Genomic DNA, 22,216 nt, shown 5'->3' on the forward strand with positions numbered 1-22,216 from the left:
CCTTCCCCATCCTAGTAGGACTAGGAAAGGATGAATCCTACTCCTACTAGGAGGAGGATTCCTCCCCTCCTTGGGAGCCCCAAGGGTCGGCCGGCCTCCCCCCTTGCTCCTTTATATACGGGGGCAGGGGCACCCTAGAACACACAAGTTGACATTGTTTAGCCGTGTGCGGTGCCTCCTCCACCATAATCCACCTCAGTCATATCGTTGCAGTGCTTAGGCGAAGCCCTGCGCCGGTAGCTTCATCATCACCGTCATCATGCCGTCGTGCTGACGAAACTCTCCCTCGACACTTAGCTGGATCTAGAGTTCGCGGGACGTCACTGAGCTGAACGTGTGCAGATCGCAGAGGTGCCGTATCTTTGGTGCTAGGATCGGTTGGATTGTGAAGACGTTCGACTACATCAACCGCGTTGTCATGACACTTCCGCTTATGGTCTACGAGGGTACATGGACTATACTCTTCCCTCTCGTTGCTATACACATGTTCATAGATCTTGCGTGTGTGTAGGATTTTTTTTGAAATTACTGTGTTCCCCAATAGAAGTAGGGGTGCGCCGGGGAGAAGGCGGTGTTGACGAGGCATCGCGCCAGGGTTGCCAAACCCGGGGACACATCGTAGATGAATGCACGAGTAGGTGTTGCCAGCACCAGGCATGTGTAGACGGTCGAAGACGAAGCTGACAAAGCGCCACACCAGGCTTGCCAGGCCCGGGAACATGTCATGGACGAAGGCACGCATCGGTGTTGCCTAAAGGAAATATGCCCTAGAGGCAATAATAAAGTTTTTATTTATTTCCTTATTTCATGATAAATGTTTATTATTCATGCTAGAATTGTACTAACCGGAAACATAATACATGTGTGAATACATAGACAAACATAGTGTCACTAGTATGCCTCTACTTGACTAGCTCATTGATCAAAGATGGTTATGTTTCCTAACCATAGACATGAGTTGTCATTTAATAAACGGGATCACATCATTAGAAGAATGATGTGATTGACTTGACCCATTCCGTTAGCTTAGCACTTGATCGTTTTAGTTTACTGCTATTGCTTTCTTCATGACTTATACATGTTCCTATGACTATGAGATTATGCAACTCACGATTACCGGAGGAACACTTTGTGTGCTACCAAACGTCACAACATAACTAGGTGATTATAAAGGTGCTCTACAGGTGTCTCCGATGGTACTTGTTGATTTGGCATAGATCAAGATTAGGATTTGTCACTCCGATTGTCAGAGAGGTATCTATGGGCCCTCTCGGTAATGCACATCACTATAAGCCTTGCAAGCAATGCAACTAATGAGTTAGTTGCGGGATGATGCATTACGGAACAAGTAAAGAGACTTGCCAGTGACGAGATTGAACTAGGTATCGAGATACCAACGATCGAATCTCGGGCAAGTAACATACCAATGACAAAGGGAACAATGTATTTTGTTATGTGGTTTGACCGATAAAGATCTTCGTAGAATATGTAGGAACCAATATGAGCATCCAGGTTCCGCTATTGATTATTGACCGGAGACGTGTCTCGGTCATGTCTACATAGTTCTCGAAACCGTAGGGTCCGCATGCTTAAAGTTCTGTGACGATCGGTATTATGAGTTTTTGTGTTTTGATGTACCGAAGGTAGTTTGAAGTCCCGGATATGTGCACGGACATGACGAGGAGTCTCGAAATGGTCGAGATGTAAAAATCGATATATTGGATGACTATGTTCGGACACCAGAAGGGTTCCGGGAGGTTTCAGACATTTATCGGAGTACCGGGGGGTTACCGGAACCCCCCGGGAGTATATTGGGCCTAATGGGCCTTAGTGGGAGAAGAGGAGGGGCGGCCAAGGGCAACCGTGTGACCCCTCCCCCTCTAGTCCGAATTGGACAAGGAGGGGGGTGGCGCCCCCCTTTCCTTCTCTTCCTCTCTCCCTTCCTTCTCCTCTCCTACTCCAACTAGGAAAAGAGGGAGTCCTACTCCTAGTGGGAGTAGGACTCCCCCCTTGGCGCGCCCTCCTCCTTGGCCGGCCGCCTCCCCCTAGCTCCTTTATACACGGGGGCAGGGGCACCCCATAGACACAACAATTGATCTATTGATCTCTTAGCCGTGTGCGGTGCCCCCCTCCACCATAATCCACCTCGGTTATATCGTAGCGGCACTTAGGCGAAGCCCTGCGTCGGTAGCTTCATCAACATCGTCACCACGCCGTCGTGCTGAAGGAACTCTTCCTCGAGCTCTACTGGATCATGAGTTCGTGGGACGTCACGAGCTGAACGTGTGCTGAACTCGGAGGTGACATACATTCGGTGCTGAGGATCGGTCGATCATGAAGACATACGACTACATCAACCGCGTTGTTATAATGCTTCCGCTTGATGGTCTACGAGGGTACGTGGACGACACTCTCCCCTCTCGTTGCTATGCATCACCATGATCTTGCATGTGCGTAGGATTTTTCTTTGAAATTACTACATTCCCCAACAATGGCATTTGAGCCAGGTTTATGCGTAGATGTTATATGCACAAGTATAACACAAGTGAGTTGTGGGCGATACAAGTCATACTGCTTACCAGCATGTCATACTTTGGTTCAACGGTATTGTTGGATGAAGCGGCCTGGACCGACATTATGCGTACGCTTACACGAGACTGGTTCTACCGACGTGCTTTGCACATAGGTGGCTGGCGGGTTTCAGTTTCTCCAACTTTAGTTGAACCGAGTATGGCTACGCCTGGTCCTTGAGAAGGTTAAAACAACACTAACTTGACAAACTATCGTTGTGGTTTTGATGCGTAGGTAAGAATGGTTCTTGCTCAGCCCATAGCAGCCACGTAAAACTTGCAACAACAAAGTAGAAGACGTCTAACTTATTTTTGCAGGGCATGTTATGGTGTGATATGGTCAATGCATGATGATATACTTTATTGTATGAGATGATCATGTTTTGTAACGGAGTTATCGGCAACTGGCAGGAGCCATATGGTTGTCGCTTTATTCTATGCAATGCAATCGCCCTGTAATTGCTTTACTTTATCACTAAGCGGTAGCGATAGTCGTAGAAGCAATAGTTGGCGAGACGACAATGATGCTACGATGGAGATCAAGGTGTCGCGCCGGTGACGATGGTGATCATGACGGTGCTTTGGAGACGGAGATCATAGGCACAAGATGATGATGGCCATATCATATCACTTATATTGATTGCATGTGATGTTTATCCTTTATGCATCTTATTCTGCTTTGTTTGACGGTAGCATTATAAGATGATCTCTCACTAAATTTCAAGGTAAAAGTGTTCTCCCTGAGTCTGCACCGTTGCCAAAGTTCGTCGTGCCGAGACACCACGTGATGATCGGGTGTGATAAGCTCAATGTTCATCTACAATGGGTGTAAGACAATTTTACACACGTAGAATACTCAGGTTAAACTTTATGAGCCTAGCATATGCAGATATGGCCTCGAAACACTGAGACCGAAAGGTCGAGCGTGAATCATATAGTAGATATGATCAACATAGTGATGTTCACCATTGAAAACTACTCCATTTCATGTGATGACCGGTTATGGTTTAGTTGATATGGATCACGTGGTCACTTAGATGATTAGAGGGATGTCTATCTAAGTGAGATTTCTTAAGTAATTTGATTAATTGAACTTAAATTTATCATGAACTTAGTACCTGATAGTATTTTGCTTGTCTATGTTATTGTAGATAGATGGCCCGTGCTATTGTTCCGTTGAATTTTAATGCGTTCCTTGAGAAAGCAAAGTTGAAAGATGATGGTAGCAATTACACGGACTGGGTCCGTAACTTGAGGATTATCCTCATTGCTGCACAGAAGAATTACGTCCTGGAAGCACCGCTGGGTGCCAAACCCGCTGCAGGAGCAGCGCCAGATGTTATGAACGTCTGGCAGAGCAAAGCTGATGACTACTCAATAGTTCAGTGTGCCATGCTTTACGGCTTAGAACCGGGACTTCAACGACGTTTTGAACGTCATGGAGCATATGAGATGTTCTAGGAGTTGAAGTTAATATTTCAAGCAAATGCCCGGATTGAGAGATATGAAGTCTCCAATAAGTTCTACAGCTGCAAGATGGAGGAGAATAGTTCTGTCAGTGAACATATACTCAGAATGTCTGGGTACCATAATCACTTGACTCAGCTGGGAGTTAATCTTCCGGTTGATAGTGTCATTGACAGAGTTCTTCAATCACTGCCACCAAGCTACAAGAACTTCGTGATGAACTATAATATGCAAGGGATGGATAAGACGATTCCCGAGCTCTTCGCAATGCTAAAGGCTGCGGAGGTAGAAATCAAGAAGGAGCATCAAGTGTTGATGGTCAACAAGACCACCAGTTTCAAGAAAAAGGGTAAAGGGAAGAAGAAAGGGAACTTCAAGAAGAACGGCAAACAAGTTGCTGCTCAAGAGAAGAAACCCAAGTTTGGACCTAAGCCTGAGACTGAGTGCTTCTACTGCAAAGGGACTGGTCACTGGAAGCGGAACTGCCCCAAGTATTTGGCGGATAAGAAGGATGGCAAGGTGAACAAAGGTATATGTGATATACATGTTATTGATGTGTACCTTACTAGAGCTCGCAGTAGCACCTGGGTATTTGATACTGGTTCTGTTGCTAATATTTGCAACTCGAAACAGGGACTATGGATTAAGCGAAGACTGGCTAAGGACGAGGTGACGATGCGCGTGGGAAATGGTTCCAAAGTCGATGTGATCGCCGTCGGCACGCTACCTCTACATCTACCTTCGGGATTAGTTTTAGACCTAAATAATTGTTATTTGGTGCCAGCGTTAAGCATGAACATTATATCTGGATCTTGTTTGATGCGAGACGGTTATTCATTTAAATCTGAGAATAATGGTTGTTCTATTTATATGAGTAATATCTTTTATGGTCATGCACCCTTGAAGAGTGGTCTATTTGTATTGAATCTCGATAGTAGTGATACACATATTCATAATGTTGAAGCCAAAAGATGTAGAGTTGATAATGATAGTGCAACTTATTTGTGGCACTGCCGTTTGGGTCATATTGGTGTAAAGCGCATGAAGAAACTCCATACTGATGGACTTCTGGAATCACTTGATTATGAATCACTTGGTACTTGCGAACCATGCCTCATGGGCAAGATGACTAAAACGCCGTTCTCTAGAACAATGGAGCGAGCAACGGATTTGTTGGAAATCATACATACTGATGTATGTGGTCCAATGAATATTGAGGCACACGGCGGGTATTGTTATTTTCTCACCTTCACAGATGATTTGAGCAGATATGGGTATATCTACTTAATGAAACATAAGTCTGAAACATTTGAAAAGTTCAAAGAATTTCAGAGTGAAGTGGAAAATCATCGTAACAAGAAAATAAAGTTTCTACGATCTGATCGTGGAGGAGAATATTTGAGTTACGAGTTTGGTCTACATTTGAAACAATGTGGAATAGTTTCGCAACTCACGCCACCCGGAACACCACAGCGTAATGGTGTGTCCGAACGTCGTAATCGTACTTTACTAGATATGGTGCGATCTATGATGTCTCTTACTGATTTACCGCTATCGTTTTGGGGTTATGCTTTAGAGACGGCTGCATTCACGTTAAATAGGGCACCATCGAAATCCGTTGAGACGACACCTTATGAACTGTGGTTTGGCAAGAAACCAAAGTTGTCGTTTCTTAAAGTTTGGGGCTGCGATGCTTATGTGAAAAAGCTTCAACCTGATAAGCTCGAACCCAAATCGGAGAAATGTGTCTTCATAGGATACCCAAAGGAGACTGTTGGGTACACCTTCTATCACAGATCCGAAGGCAAGACATTTGTTGCTAAGAATTGATCCTTTCTAGAGAAGGAGTTTCTCTCGAAAGAAGTGAGTGGGAGGAAAGTAGAACTTGATGAGGTAACTGTACCTGCTCCCTTATTGGAGAGTAGTTCATCACAGAAACCGGTTCCTGTGACACCTACACCAATTAGTGAGGAAGCTAATGATGATGATCATGAAACTTCAGATCAAGTTACTACTGAACCTCGTAGGTCAACCAGAGTAAGATCTGCACCAGAGTGGTATAGTAATCCTCTTCTAGAGGTCATGCTACTTGATCATGACGAGCCTACGAACTATGAGGAAGCGATGATGAGCCCAGGTTCCGCAAAATGGCTTGAAGCCATGAAATCTGAGATGGGATCCATGTATGAGAACAGAGTATGGAATTTGGTTGACTTGCCCAATGATCGGCAAGCCATCGAGAATAAATGGATCTTCAAGAAGAAGACTAACGCTGACGGTAATGTTACTGTCTGCAAAGCTCGATTTGTCGCAAAAGGTTTTTGACAAGTTCAAGGAGTTAACTATGATGAGACATTCTCACCCGTAGCGATGCTTAAGTCCGTCTGAATCATGTTAGCAATTGCCGCATTTTATGATTATGAAATTTGGCAAATGGATGTAAAGACTGCATTCTTGAATGGGTTTCTGGAAGAAGAGTTGTATATGATGCAACCTGAAGGTTTTATTGATCCAAAGGGTACTAACAAAGTGTGCAAGCTCCAACGATCCATTTATGGACTGGTGCAAGCCTCTCGGAGTTGGAATAAATGTTTTGATAGTGTGATCAAAGCATATGGTTTTATACAGACTTTTGGAGAAGCCTGTATTTACAAGAAAGTGAGTGGGAGCTCTGTAGCATTTCTAATATTATATGTAGATGACATATTGTTCATTGGAAATGATATAGAATTTCTGGATAGCATAAAAGGATACTTGGTTAAGAGTTTTTCAATGAAAGACCTCGGTGAAGCTGCTTATATATTGGGCATCAAGATCTATAGAGATATATCAAGACGCTTAATTGGACTTTCACAAAGCACATACCTTGATAAAGTTTTGAAGAAGTTCAAAATGGATCAAGCTAAGAAAGGGTTCTTGCCTGTGTTACAAGGTGTGAAGTTGAGTAAGACTCAATGCCCGACCACTGTAGAAGATAGAGAGAAAACGAAAAGTGTTCCCTATGCTTCAGCCATAGGCTCTATCATGTATGCAATGCTGTGTACCAGACCTGATGTGTGCCTTGCTATTAGTTTAGCAGGGAGGTACCAAAGTAATCCAGGAGTGGACCACTGGACAGCGGTCAAGAACATCCTGAAGTACCTAAAGAGGACTAAGGATATGTTTCTCGTTTATGGAGGTGACGACGAGCTCGTCGTAAATGGTTACGTTGATGCAAACTTTGACACTGATCCAGACGATTCTAAATCGCAAACCAGATACGTGTTTATATTGAACGATTGAGCTGTCAGTTGGTGCAGTTGTAAACAAAGCGTCGTGGCGGGATCTATGTGTGAAGCGGAGTACATAGTTTCTTCGGAAGCAACAAATGAAGGAGTCTGGATGAAGGAGTTCATATCCGATCTAGGTGTCATACCTAGTGCATCGGGTCCAATGAAAATCTTTTATGACAATACTGGTGCAATTGCCTTGGCAAAGGAATCTAGATTTCATAAGAGAACCAAGCACATCAAGAGACGCTTCAATTCCATCCGGGATCAAGTCCAGGTGGGAGACATAGAGATTTGCAAGATACATACGGATCTAAATGTTGCAGACCTGTTGACTAAGCCTCTCTCACGAGCAAAACATGATCAACACCAAGGCTCCATGGGTGTTAGAATCATTACTGTGTAATCTAGATTATTGACAATAGTGCAAGTGGGAGACTGAAGGAAATATGCCCTAGAGGCAATAATAAAGTTATTATTTATTTCCTTATTTCATGATAAATGTATATTATTCATGCTAGAATTGTATTAACCGGAAACACAATACATGTGTGAATACATAGACAAACATAGTGTCACTAGTATGCCTCTACTTGACTAGCTCGTTGATCAAAGATGGTTATGTTTCCTAACCATAGACATGAGTTGTCATTTGATAAACGGGATCACATCATTAGAAGAATGATGTGATTGACTTGACCCATTCCATTAGCTTAGCACTTGATCGTTTTAGTTTACTGCTATTGCTTTCTTCATGACTTATACATGTTCATATGACTATGAGATTATGCAACTCACGATTACCGGAGGAACACTTGTGTGCTAGCAAATGTCACAACGTAACTGGCTGATTATAAAGGTGCTCTACAGGTGTCTCCGATGGTACTTGTTGAGTTGGCATAGATCAAGATTAGGATTTGTCACTCCGATTGTCGGAGATGTATCTCTGGGCCCTCTTGGTAATGCACATCACTATAAGCCTTACAAGCAATGCAAATAATGAGTTAGTTGTGGGATGATGCATTATGGAACGAGTAAAGAGACTTGCCGGTAATGAGATTGAACTAGGTATTGAGATACCGACGATCGAATCTCGGGCAAGTAACATACCGATGACAAAGGGAACAACGTATATTGTTATGCGGTTTAACCGATAAAGATCTTCGTAGAATATGTAGGGACCAATATGAGCATCCAGGTTCCTCTATTGGTTATTGACCGGAGACGTGTCTCGGTCATGTCTACATAGTTCTCGAACCCATAGGGTCCGCACGCTTAAAGTTCTATGACGATCGGTATTATGAGTTTTTGTGTTTTGATGTACCGAAGGTAGTTCGGAGTCCCGGATATGATCACAGACATGAGGAGGAGTCTCGAAATGGTCGAGACGTAAAAATTGATAGATTGGATGACTATGTTTGGACACCGGAAGGGTTCCGGGAGGTTTCAGACATTTACCGGAGTACCGGGGGGTTACCAGAACCCCCCGGTGAGTATATTGGGCCTAATGGGCCTTAGTGGGAGACGAGGAGGGGCGGCCAAGGGCAGCCGCGCGCCCCTCCCCCTCTAGTCCGAATTGGACAAGGAGGGGGGCGGCGCCCCTTTCCTTCTCTTCCTATCTCCCTTCCTTCTCCTCTCCTACTCCAACTAGGAAAAGAGGGAGTCCTACTCCCGGTGGGAGTAGGACTCCCCCCTTGGCGTGCCCTCCTCCTTGGCCAGCCGCCGCCCCTCTAGCTACTTTATATACGGGGGCAGGGGCACCCCATAGACACAACAATTGTTCTGTTGATCTCTTAGCCATGTGCGGTGCCCCCTCGATCATAATCCACCTCGGTTATATTGTAGCAGTGCTTAGGCGAAGCCCTGCGTCGGTAGCTTCATCAACATCGTCACCACGCCGTTGTGCTGACAAAACTCTTTCCCGAGCTCTACTTGATCATGAGTTCGCGGGACATCACCGAGTTGAACGTGTGCTGAACGCGGAGGTGCCGTACGTTCGGTGCTGAGGATCGGTCGATCGTGAAGACATACGACTACATCAATCGCGTTGTTATAATGCTTCCACTTAACGGTCTACGAGGGTACGTGGATGACACTCTCCCCTCTCGTTGCTATGCATCACCATGATCTTGCGTGTGCGTAGGAATTTTTTTGAAATTACTACGTTCCCCAACATTGCCAGCACCGGGCATGCATAGAGGAGGGACCTGCATGAGCTGTATGCCATGTCGAAGAAGTCGGAGGGGCCAGCACAGAAGAACTCAACGACGATTGCGGCGCCCATCGGCGCGAGGCCGATGTCACCAATGGTGGTCGGAGTAGACGAAGTGGTCGGGGTAGATGACGGCGACGCTGGCGACGGGCTGGTGTTGGACGAAGTCGAACGGGGTGGACGGGCGGTGACGGCAGCTATGGAGGTAGCGGCGGCGGCTTGACGGCGGCGGCGACTAGGTTAGGAGTGCGACGGCGGTGCTCGAAGTAGGCGAAGAACTCGACATCGTGAAGAAGACCGGCGCAGATGGTGGCGTTCCCGCGCCAAAGGAAGACAGCGTGGCGCATACCACGGGAGGTCGACGCGCGATGACAGCGGAGTGGACCGCGGGCTGTGGCGCTATGGCCCGAAGGGGCGACGCGGCGGAGACGGGCAGGTCGGGGCAACGGTGGGAAGACCTCGGGGCGGTAGTGGGGACCGCAAGCCGCGGCGCAACGACGGAGCGCGGGTCGGTGCAACCGCGAGGACGGCCTCAGGGTGGCGGCAGGGACCGTGTATTGCGGTACTACGGCTCGAAGAGGCGACGCAGCGGCGACACACGAGTCGATGCAGCCGTGAGGAGAACCACGGGGCGGCGGCGCTGCGGCCCAACGGGGCGACGCAGCGGAAACCCGATGCTCGATCGACGGAGAGGCGTGCGGTACTCGGGACTATCTTCACGGGACCTGTGGAGGCGCGCGTAACCGACGGGCTAGGTCGGTCGCGCGGCGTAGGTGAGGCGGATCGCGGCGGCGAGCGGGTGATCAAGCCGATCGCTCGCAACGTCGGGGATGCCGCTCAGTGGAGGAGGGGTGGCAACGGAGTCCGAGATGAAGCTGACGGTGGCGGATGGCGTGTGACGTCGTGAGGACGAACACGTCAGCACCGGCACCCGGGCTGCCAAAGCAGCGCCGGCGCCCGGGCAGCGAGGCCTGAGCGACCAACATAGTAGTGGGGCCCAAGCTGAGGCAGCCGACGAGCCTGGCGCAGTTAGCCCGACGCAACCGGGGACGAAGCCGGCGAGGTAGACCGTAGGGCCGCGCCGTGCAGGCGCGGTGGAGGCGGGTGTCATGAATCGACGGGCGGGCCGGTGTGCGAACGGCGGCGATGATGGGCCGCCGCATGGCGCGAGGCCACCAAGAGGGCGATGCAGGTGTCCTGGTCCGAGAAGGCGGTGACGGCCGGCGTAGATCGACGAGCGGGCCGGCGCACGTACGACGGCCGTGAGGGGCCGCCTGTTGGGCGAGGACATTGGGTCAGTGAAGAGCCTGTCGGTCGCACCAGTGTCGGAGTAGAGGCGCACGGGGGTCGATGGTCACCGCCGCAAACCGATCAAGATTAGATCGGAAAACCAAAAAGAAAAACGCCGATAAAAACGACCGACGAGAGAGCGAAACAAAGAGCAAGGGCTCGGTAAAAGACTCTCTAGGGCAGCTGGTCAACACGACCCGCGGACAAACCCTAGGTACGGGCGGCGCGGCCCCCGGCGGCGGTCATGGAGGCCGACCGTCCCGGGGGCGGCGCGCGGGTGCGGAAGCCGCGACGGCTAGGGTTTAGGATCGATTAGGCTGATACCATGTTAGAAGGGAGAGAGAGATTTGGTGGAATAGTTGTTGTATTGCTTGAGCCTCATGGGCATATATATAGGAGTACAATGATCTACTTAGAGTACAAGACAAGCCAGAATAAATCCTAGTATATCTCATATTTCCTAATAATCAATATACTCAACAATCACCTATCTTGCGATGTTTCCTGCAGCATCACCTTTGTTGCGATGGTGAAGGGCACCCGCTTGAGAAAACCGTCACCATCCGCCCCCGTCCCCCGCGTCGCCTCCCGGGGCGGCTCGGGAGGAGCCCAACCCCCCCCCCCGCCGCCACCCACCACCCCTCCTCTCCTCCACCCCCTCGCCGCCGCCAAATGATGCGGCCGGGCTAAGCCCGCGCAGCAGACGGTGGCAGTGGGGCTCTCCCGCCCCGTGAAGGTGCGGTCGGAGTGCTGGATCTTGAGCCTTGGCCCCGGCTTCGTGGCGGCGGACGGGCGACCACTGTGGCCGCGGGGGCGGCGCGGGCGGCTGGGCCTGGTGACGCTCCGGTCTCCCCCATGGCAATGGGGCGGCATGAGAGGGCATGGAGCTCTGGATCTCGGCGCTGGCGGCTCCCCGACTTGGTCTCCGGCTCCGCTTGGTGTGGCTGCGCGGGGCCTTGGTGGAGCGATGGTGGTCGACGGTATGGCTAGCCGTTGCCGGATCTGGCCGAGCATGGTCGAATTCGGCCGGCCAGCGGTGGTTTCCTGCTGCGGTCTTGTCTCCGCGTGGTACGGTGACTACAGCGCAGCGATGCTAGACTCCGAGGCGGCGGCCTCGGGATGGTGGTTGATGTATCGGCAGTCGTGGAGTTCGCGTGGGCAACGAGGCGGCCGTGGTGTTCTTGGTGGAGGGAGGCTCATTTGGCTCGGCAGCGAGGCCTGGTGGTGGTCCTTGCATGGCGATGGCACGATTTCTGTTCTGGGGTGCGCGGGCCAGTGGAGGTGCTCGTTGGCGTCGGTTGACTACATGGGAGTGGTGATGTTGCTGATCCGGGCGAAAGCTTGGCCGGCGGTGGCGGCGCTCGTGGGTGTCGCTTTCTTCCTTGGAGGCGTCATCGTGGTGATCGGTGCACTTCAACTCTCTGGTCAAGATCTCCGGGCGATAGTCAGGATCCTGGTTGGATTAGACGGCGACGTCGTCTCCAACGCTGTTTTCCCTCCTGGGGGCGACGTCTTGAAGATCTTGGTCCCTTTTGTGCTTCCTACAAGCTGGACGTGCACGCCATCGCGGTCGGGAGGTGCCCGACCGACGGTGAGGTTGGTGTGGCGTTGCGACGCATGTGGCAACGACGATGTTGGTGATCAGAGCTGAGTCGCGGCTTTGTCCTTTTGATGTCGAAGGTCCTGTGCTTCAATGGGCAGTGGCGGAGACAGGGGGACCAACAGGGGCCCTGCCCTCCCCTAACATCTCATATTTGCTGCTAATCATCTAATGAACAATGCATAATTAGTGTGTATTTTGCTGCTAAAAACCTACTTTCTAGTGATTTGGCCCTCCCCAACCAGTTCTAACAGCCCTCGGCCCCCCTGATAATATTTTTCTGCCTCCACCACTGTCAATGGGTGTGCCCATGCTGGTTTCTGGTTGTGACAAAGAAGTCGGAGCTGCGGTCGGCAGGGCCGCTGCAGCGACGATGACTCCATGAGGGCGGTTTTCAGCAGGCAGTGCTCTCCGGATGTTGCGCTGGACTAGGTCGATGCGAGGCTAACAACTTTTTCCTGTGAAACTCGTCAGCAAAATCGGAGCTGCCATGTTCTTGACGCTGCGGTCGATTGTTTGGCGTTGTTGTGGCCAGGTCGTCCGCGTTTGCCTCTTTGGGGTTTGTATCTAGGTTCTTGCCTAGTTTTTCGCTAATTAACAGGATAACTCTCCTTTTCTTAATCAATGAAAATGGCAAAAAAATTGCCTGTTTCAAAAAAAAGGCCCCCGCTTGATGGTGTCAGATCCGACAGCTTGCGACCCGGACGATCTTTAAAAAAAGATCAGCCAGTGGCAACGGAGCTCAACCTTGGTGTGGTCTTCCCTGAGAGTTATTGCAAAGAATTTGCAACTATTTTCCTGACTTGTGATGGGATGTCTGTATTTGTATTTAGAGAAGGGTAAGTGATAGAACCTACAGTCAGATTCAACGATTAGATTTGCATCCTTTTGTTTATCCAAATGTCTAGAGTGTACAAGATAATGTTTGTGAGTTCGTATCCACTCCAAATGCGCAAAAATAATTGATCAAAGAAGGACAGACTTGATGAATTATCTTCTTTCGATGTGAGCTCTAACAGTTGGTATGCTAAATCTGTGCATAAAAGCTGAATACGTGGATACACAAACAATAGCGGGGATAGCTCAGTTGAGAGAGCGTCAGACTGAAGATCTGAATGTCGCGTGTTCGATCCACGCTCACCGCATGTCGTTTTTGTTAATTTTTTGGATTGCGAGTCGGTCTTCTCTAAATACCTTATTATTTTTTAAAACCATGAGCGTTACCTTTTTGAATATTCACAACACATGATGTTTTATGAACTTGCAACCAAAATTTCCGTTTCTAACAAATAATAGAAAATATGTTTGGGTCTGTGAGACACAAACCGTATCACTTAATGTGGCATACAAAACGTATTTTTCTGAAGAAATATGAGGGAGATGGGGTGGCAAAGGAAATGGGTTTATTTGTGATACAGCACTACGTTGAACAAGTCATGGGTTTTAATAACATATTTTCGAAAATCATGTGCATGACCTTTTTTTGAATAATATTTTCACAATTCATGATGTTTTATAAAACACACAACCAAAATTCTCCGTTTCTACGGAATAACTAATAGCCATAGAAAATATGTTTGGATCTGTTAGAGAGAAATCGTGCCATTTAACGTGACATAGAAAAAACCTAGAAGAAACTTCTTTGAAAAAAATATGGGAGAGAGGAAGCCGCAGAGGCGATGGGCCGGGTCAGGGGTCTGCACCATATCACTTAATTTGATAAAAAATCATATGAATTGTTCCTGAAAAATAATTTCTTCAATCGTGACTGTCAAACAATCAGATTCCAAAGGTGGTTTTCTTGTCCACTCTCAAACTGGCACACTCAAATTTAACCTAGTTTTATCGGAGTGGGTAATCCACTTAATTTTGCTTGTGGTATATTGTTTACGATTTTAGGAAAGTTCAAGAGCCTAATCTGGACGATGAAAGTGGTTAGTTCCCTCCGTCCTATTTCAACAAAGGAGGCGACGACGATAGAAGGGGCGGTGGCAGCAACAACTACCTTGGTGGGTTCTTTCTCTTCATCGTCGTGATGCTCCTGGATTACCTCAAGGAGATTGAGAAGTACCTGCTTGCTTGAAAGCATCGTGCCGGAGGATGACGATGTGGGCTACGACACGAGCAGTGGGATGCTTGGGCAATTATCATGAGTCTCGGTAGTGTTTGGTCGATGCGTCAGATTTCTGGTTGTCTCCTAGTCTAGAAGTGAATCAGTTAAGTGTCCTGATTTATTATGGTATGTGTCCTTGTTTTGTGAACATGTATATTGACCGACGAAAATCTCAAAATGTTATACGACTGTGCTTGAGATGCTGAAACTTGATGCCATCTAGCATTTTTTCAATAAAGGGCGACTTTATTATCTCATAATGTAGCATTAAGCGGATACAAAGCATTATGAGTAACACCCGAGCTTTACATAATTAGAATGCACACGGCCAAATCCAGAAGTCTGACAAAAATTCAGGAAATAAAAACCGACAAATCGACAACAGTAGAGTCCCACGCTATGCCTATGTCGAAGGGGATGATGGATCGATCCGTAGGTTATGCTGACACCCATGTTGAGAAAAAAACCCTCCGTAGCCACCTACTCCAATCACGTATACACCTCCATGAACATAGCGAGTGCGTACACCGAAAAATAACTTGCAGAGGAGAAACGATTTTGTCATTAAAAACTAAATCATTTCTACATAAGGAGGAAATATATGTACAACTAGGTTTTTGCTCTTACATTCTCCATATGGCGATAATATTGTCAAGTGTCAAGTGGCTATTGAAGATCATGTGGGTTTCTCACCTCCTTTGCAGTTGCATTTGTCATTGTGATGGATTCTCATAATCTCATTTAGTTTTGTTTGACCCACTTTTGTCTGTTTTATGCCTATGTATTCAAATTATAAAATAACCCCACTTGGACCAGTGGTTATAATTACTTGTGCTGAAAAGAGATTGTCATGAAGCATTATGCTTAATAATTAAAGCATTAGGAGAACATTTTTTCTAACTCGATGATACCCCGCCGGATGCCGCGGAATTGAATATATAGTTTCTAAATGTTGTGTAGAGTATTGATTTAGTACTTACATACCATGTGAGAAATTTCTACACGAGCAAAAAAATCTTAACATGAAAAATTGTGCATGTTGGATGGAATAACCAACTTAGAATTCATGCATGCATGATGCATGCTAGAGAATTCCCATGCATAGATCGAACAGATGCTAGTGGATCAAGCTAATAAATCTAATGGCTACAACAATTTTGATGATGTGGAAGCACGCACGTTGAGATAATTAGAAGTGGTGGAAGCATGCTAGAGAATATTTTTGCGTCAACTTTTTACAAATTGACGAATATTTTTTGAATTCATAAACATTTTTGTGTGTTCGCGTGAACCTTTCTCAAATTCACAAATATTTTTTGAGTTCATGTGAACTTTTTTCAAATATGTGAACTTTTATCAAGTCCATGATTTTTTTTTTGAATCTGTGTACATTTTATGAAGATTTTTGATTTTTAATAAAATCGGTAAAACAATGAGAGAAAACCAAAAAAGAAAAAGAAAAACCGGTGAAATAAGGTTCTGGAAAGTTCCCCAAAACCGGAAAGGAGCAAAATAGTAAAAAAAATTGAGACAAACAAAAAAAAGTGAAAAAATGACGTGAAAAAACTACAGAAAAATAATTTAGCGAGCGGCGCGAGGCCTGAACGGCTCGTGGTTGCCCGTACGGGCTGGGCCCGGCCCATGTAGCGAGCTAGCGAGTCTCCAGCGTGAAACGAGTCAGCGTTGCAACCGCGATACATAGCTCTGTCCGACGTTCCTAGTGTTTCGTCCCTTTATATAAGCCATCAATCCCGTCCTATATAGGTCCTATATAGGGTAACCAAGAAGGGGACGAGCAAAGACGACGAACTAGGGTCATGCCTAGCGTTTACCTTGTCTTCGATGACTGGTCGTGTTTGTTTGCATAGCGGGCAAAGGTTATAGTTTGACCAGCCCCTGCGCTGAAGCCGGTCAGCCGTCCAAATCCTATTATTGATGGCCAACCAAGCTCATCTTCTCTTCCAATGTCAGTACACTGTTAGAGTTTGGGGAATGATCAAGACATGGCTTAGTTTACATGATGTTCATCCTATAGATTGGGGAGGCATGATTTTCGTCAAGGAGTGGTGGTGTTACATTGCTTCCAGGAGGTCACAATCTCGAAGGGCGTTTCTTTCCCTTATGCTTCTTATTTCTTGGGAAATCTGGAATAAGCGAAATGCACGTGTGTTCCGCAACACGGCGATTTCGGTTAGGGTGCTTGTGACTCGCGTCAAAGCGGAAACTTCGTTGTGATGTCTTACTGGGGCGAAATATTTGTGTAATATAATGCTGCGAGAGTGATGCTTGTAACCTGCCCTTTGGCCAAGATTCTTAAACCTTCTTCTTATTCAATGAAAATAGCAAGCCTTTTGCTTTGTTTCAAAAAAAAAAATGACTGGTCGCGAGGGCACAACATCCGCGAGGTAATACCGTCCTCCGGCTCTGCCATCTCATCCTAGGCCGACGCGAAGCCCCCGCCTCCGGTGTTCCTGCGCTTGGAGGCAAGGCATGGGGCGCCGCAGCACTTCGTGTCAGCCTTCGGCACCAAGATCTTGGCCATGCATTGCAGGTATTACGAGGGCAACTGTTCTATGGCCGGGGGCTTCACCACCATGGTCGACGTTCGCGAGCGGAGCCTCACCCTTTTCCCCGGGCAGTTTTATCCGCTTCACCCCATCTATTTCTTCGACGGCAACAAGATGTTCTGCCTGAGCCTAGGCAGCTTCAAGATGCTTGTCTGGGACAGGGACCCCCCGCTGGGTTCTTCTCACGGCGTGGAGAGCCCGTGGAAACAGCTCCCGGAACCGCCATTTCAGTGTTATGACGTCACCTCCTACGTCATGCAGCCCCGGTCACGGGCCTTCGTCGTCAGCACCAAGATAGACGACACTAAGGCCACCTTCGCCTTTGACACCGTGGAACTTTCATGGAAACGACTTGGCAGCTGGGCGCTGCCCTTCGATGGCCGTGGTCACTTTGACCAGCACCTCAACGCCTTTGTTGGGCTCTCCAAAGAACCGAACACCCTCGGCCAACTCTATTTTTGTTATGTGCCCATCGATGGCACTAGCCCCAGGCTTTCTTCGAAACTCGGTGAGGAGAAGCTCTTTAGCCAGGATCCAGCCGAGAGGCATGTAAGCGCGACCCTCATCTACATAGGAACGGGTGAGAGCAAACCCAGCAAATTCTGCCTCGTACAATGCGTCTTCATTGAGGGCGACAGCAGCGCTGGTCAGGAGCTCAAGGAGAAGGGACGCTTTCTGTATCGCTTGACCATATTCTGTCTCTATCCTGACTGCATTGGAGGCCTGACGACAGGCAATAGCCAGCGGGTGCAATACTATGAAGTGCCTGAAGGAACGTCTCAGCGATTCCTCGCTGAAGACCCCATGGCATTTGGAATGTAAAATTCTAAAATCATGTCACGAAAAGGAGTTCTTATGTTTAACCTTCCGGAATTGCTAACTCACATCTAGATTATATTTAAGGATGTCACATCTAAGTCGAGGGCCGTCAGATTATATATGTCGTTAAAACTCGCGCAAAGTGATCTTTCCTAGCACGCTCATGCGTGTCGCGTTGACGTGCGCGTCAGCCAATGTCTCCACACGAGATTGGGGCGGGCCGTCTTGTTTGTGGGCTTTTTTCTGTTTTGTCTCGGTCTGGTCTGCATCATTTGATATGTTTGTGGTTTTTTTTCTGTGTCTCAGTTGTGGGCTTTCATGTACCGTGGTTGGAATTTCTCAAAAACAAAAAGTACCGTGGTAAGAGAACAGTCAGAGAGAGCTGTCCCTATTTTTTCTCGAGAGGTGAGGGGGCGGTGCTCATTCATTTTCTCACGTTGCTGTTTTTTCCCTACAGTCCTTCACATGAGGAGTGGGTTGGAAGTGAAAAGGGTGGAGTGAAAGTAAGTGATTTTCCACTCCCATTTGTTTGCTTTATATTTTCTCCTTTTCATTTCTTTTTCTTTTTCCATTTTCTTATTTATTTGTTTGTTTTAAAATCATGATTTTTTCACTATGTCATCTATTCAATTTAAATGTCGTGCAAATCTTGGTCGGGTTGTTTTGTCGTGTGTGTCCCGTGTCGCGTTGTGCGTATTGTGTCTACTTATCAGTCTGCTCGTGTGTGTATCTTTTGTTGGGGCATTTTCACGGCGCGATCTAGGGGTCCCGTTTCGAATTGGTTTTGTCAATTCTCATTTAGATGGGAGTTAACAATGTCTCATTTAACTCATATTCCGTTAGATATATGTGCTCCCGAGTTATGCCGTTGTTGTCGTGTTGTGCTTTTTGTTTGCCCCTTGTGAAGCAGTGATGCCTGATATGACTTTTTAGTGGGTCATTTTCTGTTTTAGTGGGCTTTTTTAGGGCTACGCGTCTTTCTATCATCTGTCTTTATTTATTTTGGTTCAACTGGGTAGCTAGAGAGAGATTGTTTTCCCTTTCGGATTTGCTAAATCTCATCTTTGTGATGTCTCATCTAACTCCGTAACCGACCAATCTTTTTGCTTTAAGATCCGCACAAACTTGATCATGCGTGCCGATGTCAGCTTGTTTTTGTTTTGTCGCGCGTCCTCTTTGCCCCATTTCGTTTTGTGTTGGCTTGTTCTCGTGTTTCTTTTTACGCGAGTCCATTTATGTTGTTGTTTGAGGGGCGTGACCTGTTTCTCTTTTGTTCGTTTTCGCTATATGCATTTTGATCCGGTGGAGAATTTGTAGAGTCCACCCTTCGCTCGCAAATGGTCTCGTAAGTACGCCCTCGACTAGCAATGGGCATGTATTTTGTTTTTCATTACGGTTGCAAATCTACACTTGACTTGCAACTGGGTTCATAATTTGTTATTGTCCCAGTTGCAAGTCCACCCTCCACTCGCAAATGTCTCGTAGTTGTCCCAGTTGCAAGTCCACCCTCAACTAACAATGGACATGTATTTTGTATTTCATTGAAGTTGCAAATCTACACTCGACTCGCATCTGAGCTCGTTGTTTGTTATTGTCGCAGTTGCAATTCCACCCACGACTCATGAATAGTATTATATTTTTATGTAGTTGTCCTAGTTGCAAGTCCACTCTTGACTCGCAATTAGGCCCGTAGTTTGTTTCATCTCAGTCGCTAGTCCACCCTCGACTCGCAACTTGTATCATAGCTTTTTCTAGTTGTCCCAGTTGCAAGTGTACCCTCGACTTGCAACTCGTATCGTAGTTCAGTGTAATTGTCCTAGTTGCAAGTCCACTCTCGACTCTCAACTAGCACCATAGTTTGTTTCATCCCAATTGCAAGCCCAGCCTTGACTTGCAACTCGACATGTATTTTGTTTTTCCTCCTAGTTGCAGGTTCACCCTCACTAGCAACTGTATTTTGTGATTTGTTTTATCCCAATTGCAAGTCGATCCCTGACTTGCGACTAGGCTCATAGTTGTTCCAGTTGCAATCCCACCCTCGACTCACAACTGAAGCATGTGTTTTTTGTTTTTTTCATCATAGTTGTAAGTCAACCATTGACTCGCAACTGGGCACATAGTTTGTTTATCCCAATTGCAAGTTGACTCTTGAGTCGCAACTAGGCTTATAGTTTTGTAGTTGTCTCTGTTGCATGTCCACTCCCGATTCACAAATGTGCTTGTAGCTTTTGTTATCCCAGTTGCACATCCACGCTCGACTTGCAACCGGGCTTTTGTTTGTTGTTGTCCCGGTTGCAAGTCCACCCTCGTCTCGCAAATGGTATCATAGTTTTGTGTAATTGTCCTAGTGACAAGTCCGCCTTTGACTCACTACTAGGCCCATAGTTTTGTTTCATCCTAGTTGCAAGTCGACCCTTGACCACAACTAGGATCATAGTATCCTAGTTGTCCCAGTTGCAAATCCACCCTCGACTCGCGACTGGGCATATAGTTTGTCGTTGTCCCATTTGTAACAATGTCCAACCTCGATACGCAACCAAGCTCGACCAATATTTCTCATAGTTGCAAGTCAACCCTCCACACGCAACTGGGTTCCGATCCTTTTTTGTCCCATTTTTGCAAATCCACCCCCGACATGCAACTGGGGAGCCTATCTTTTTTGTACCAGTTGCAAGTCCAACCTCGATACGCCACTGATCCCAACCCATTTTTCTCGAAGTTGCAAGTCCACCCTTGACACGAAACTGGGTTGCAACTCCACCTCCGATATGCAACTGAGGCGGGCCCTGCCTTTTTTCCTAGTTATAAAAGTCCACCCTCGATACACAACTGGCCCAAAACCCTATTTTTGTATAGTTGCAAGTTCATCCTCAACACACAGCGGGGCCTGGCCCATTTATGTACTAGTTGCAACTCCATCCTCGACATGAAATTGGGAGGGCCCACCTTGTTTTCTTATCCTAGTTAAAAGTACACCCTCAATATACAACTCGACCCAAAACCCCATATTTTCACAAGTTGCAACTCCACCCTTGACACACAACTGGGTGCCCTTATTTGTCCTAGTTGCCACTCGACCACCGACATGCAACTGGAGGAGGGGACTTTTATTGTCCAGTTGCAAGTCCACCTTTGATACGTAATTGGGTCCTGATATGTCTCCATCGTATCTACTTTTCCAAACACTTTTGCCCTTGTTTTGGACTCCAACTTGCATGATTTGAATGGAACTAACCTGGACTGACGTTGTTTTCAGCAGAATTGCCATGGTGTTATTTTTGTGCAGAAATAAAAGTTCTCAGAATGACCTAAAAATCAACGGAGATTATTTTTGGAATATATAAAAAATATTGGAAGAAGAATCCACATCAGGGGGCCCACACCCTGTCCACGAGGGTGGGCGGCACGCCTACCCCCTGGGCGCGCCCCCTGCCTCGTGAGCCCCCTAACGCTCCACCGACCTCAACTCCAACTCCATATATTCGTGTTCGGGGAGAAAAAAAATCAGAAAGAAGGATTCATTGCGTCTTACGATATGGAGCCACCGCCAAGACCTAAACTCTCTCGGGAAGGCTAATCTGGAGTCCGTTCGGGGCTCCGGAAAGGGGAATCCGTCGCCATCGTCATCATCAACCTTCCTCCATCACCAATTTCATGATGCTCACCGCCGTGCGTTAGTAATTCCATCGTAGGCTTGCTGGACGGTGATGGGTTGGATGAGATTTATCATGTAATCGAGTTAGTTTTGTTAGGGTTTGATCCCTAGTATCCACTATGTTCTGAGATTGATGTTTCTATGACTTTGCTATGCTTAATGCTTATCACTAGTGCCCAAGTGCCATGATTTCAGATCTGAACCTATTATGTTTTCATGAATATATGTGGGTTCTTGATCCTATCTTGCAAGTCTATAGCCACCTATTATGTGTTATGATCCGTTAACCCCGAAGTGACAATAATCGGGACCATTACCGGTGATGACCGTAGTTTGAGGAGTTTATGTATTCACTATGTGTTAATGCTTTGGTCCAGTACTCTATTAAAAGGAGGCCTTAATATCCCTTAGTTTCCAATAGGACCCCGCTGCCATGGGAGGGTAGGACAAAAGATGTCATGCAAGTTCTTTTCCATAAGCACGTATGACTATATTCAGAAAACATGCCTATATGGAGCTAGTTCTGTGTCACCCTATGTTATAATTGTTGCATGATCGATCGCATTCGACATAATTATCCATCATTGATCCATTGCCTACGAGCTTTTCCTATATTGTTCTTCTCTTATTTACTTTTCCATTGCTACTATTACA

General features: G+C 47.0%; 1 non-coding gene across 1 annotated transcript; it reads left to right on the top strand.

Annotated features, from left to right (window-relative positions):
• The first annotated feature begins 13,480 nt into the window (after nt 1-13,480).
• On the top strand, nt 13,481-13,553 carry TRNAF-GAA (transfer RNA phenylalanine (anticodon GAA)). Its single transcript has one exon. It is a non-coding gene; the product is annotated as a tRNA-Phe (tRNA).
• The last annotated feature ends 8,663 nt before the right edge of the window (nt 13,554-22,216 follow it).

The sequence above is a fragment of the Triticum aestivum genome, chromosome 7A (assembly GCF_018294505.1).
Source record: "Triticum aestivum cultivar Chinese Spring chromosome 7A, IWGSC CS RefSeq v2.1, whole genome shotgun sequence".
NCBI classification, from domain to species: Eukaryota; Viridiplantae; Streptophyta; class Magnoliopsida; order Poales; family Poaceae; genus Triticum; species Triticum aestivum.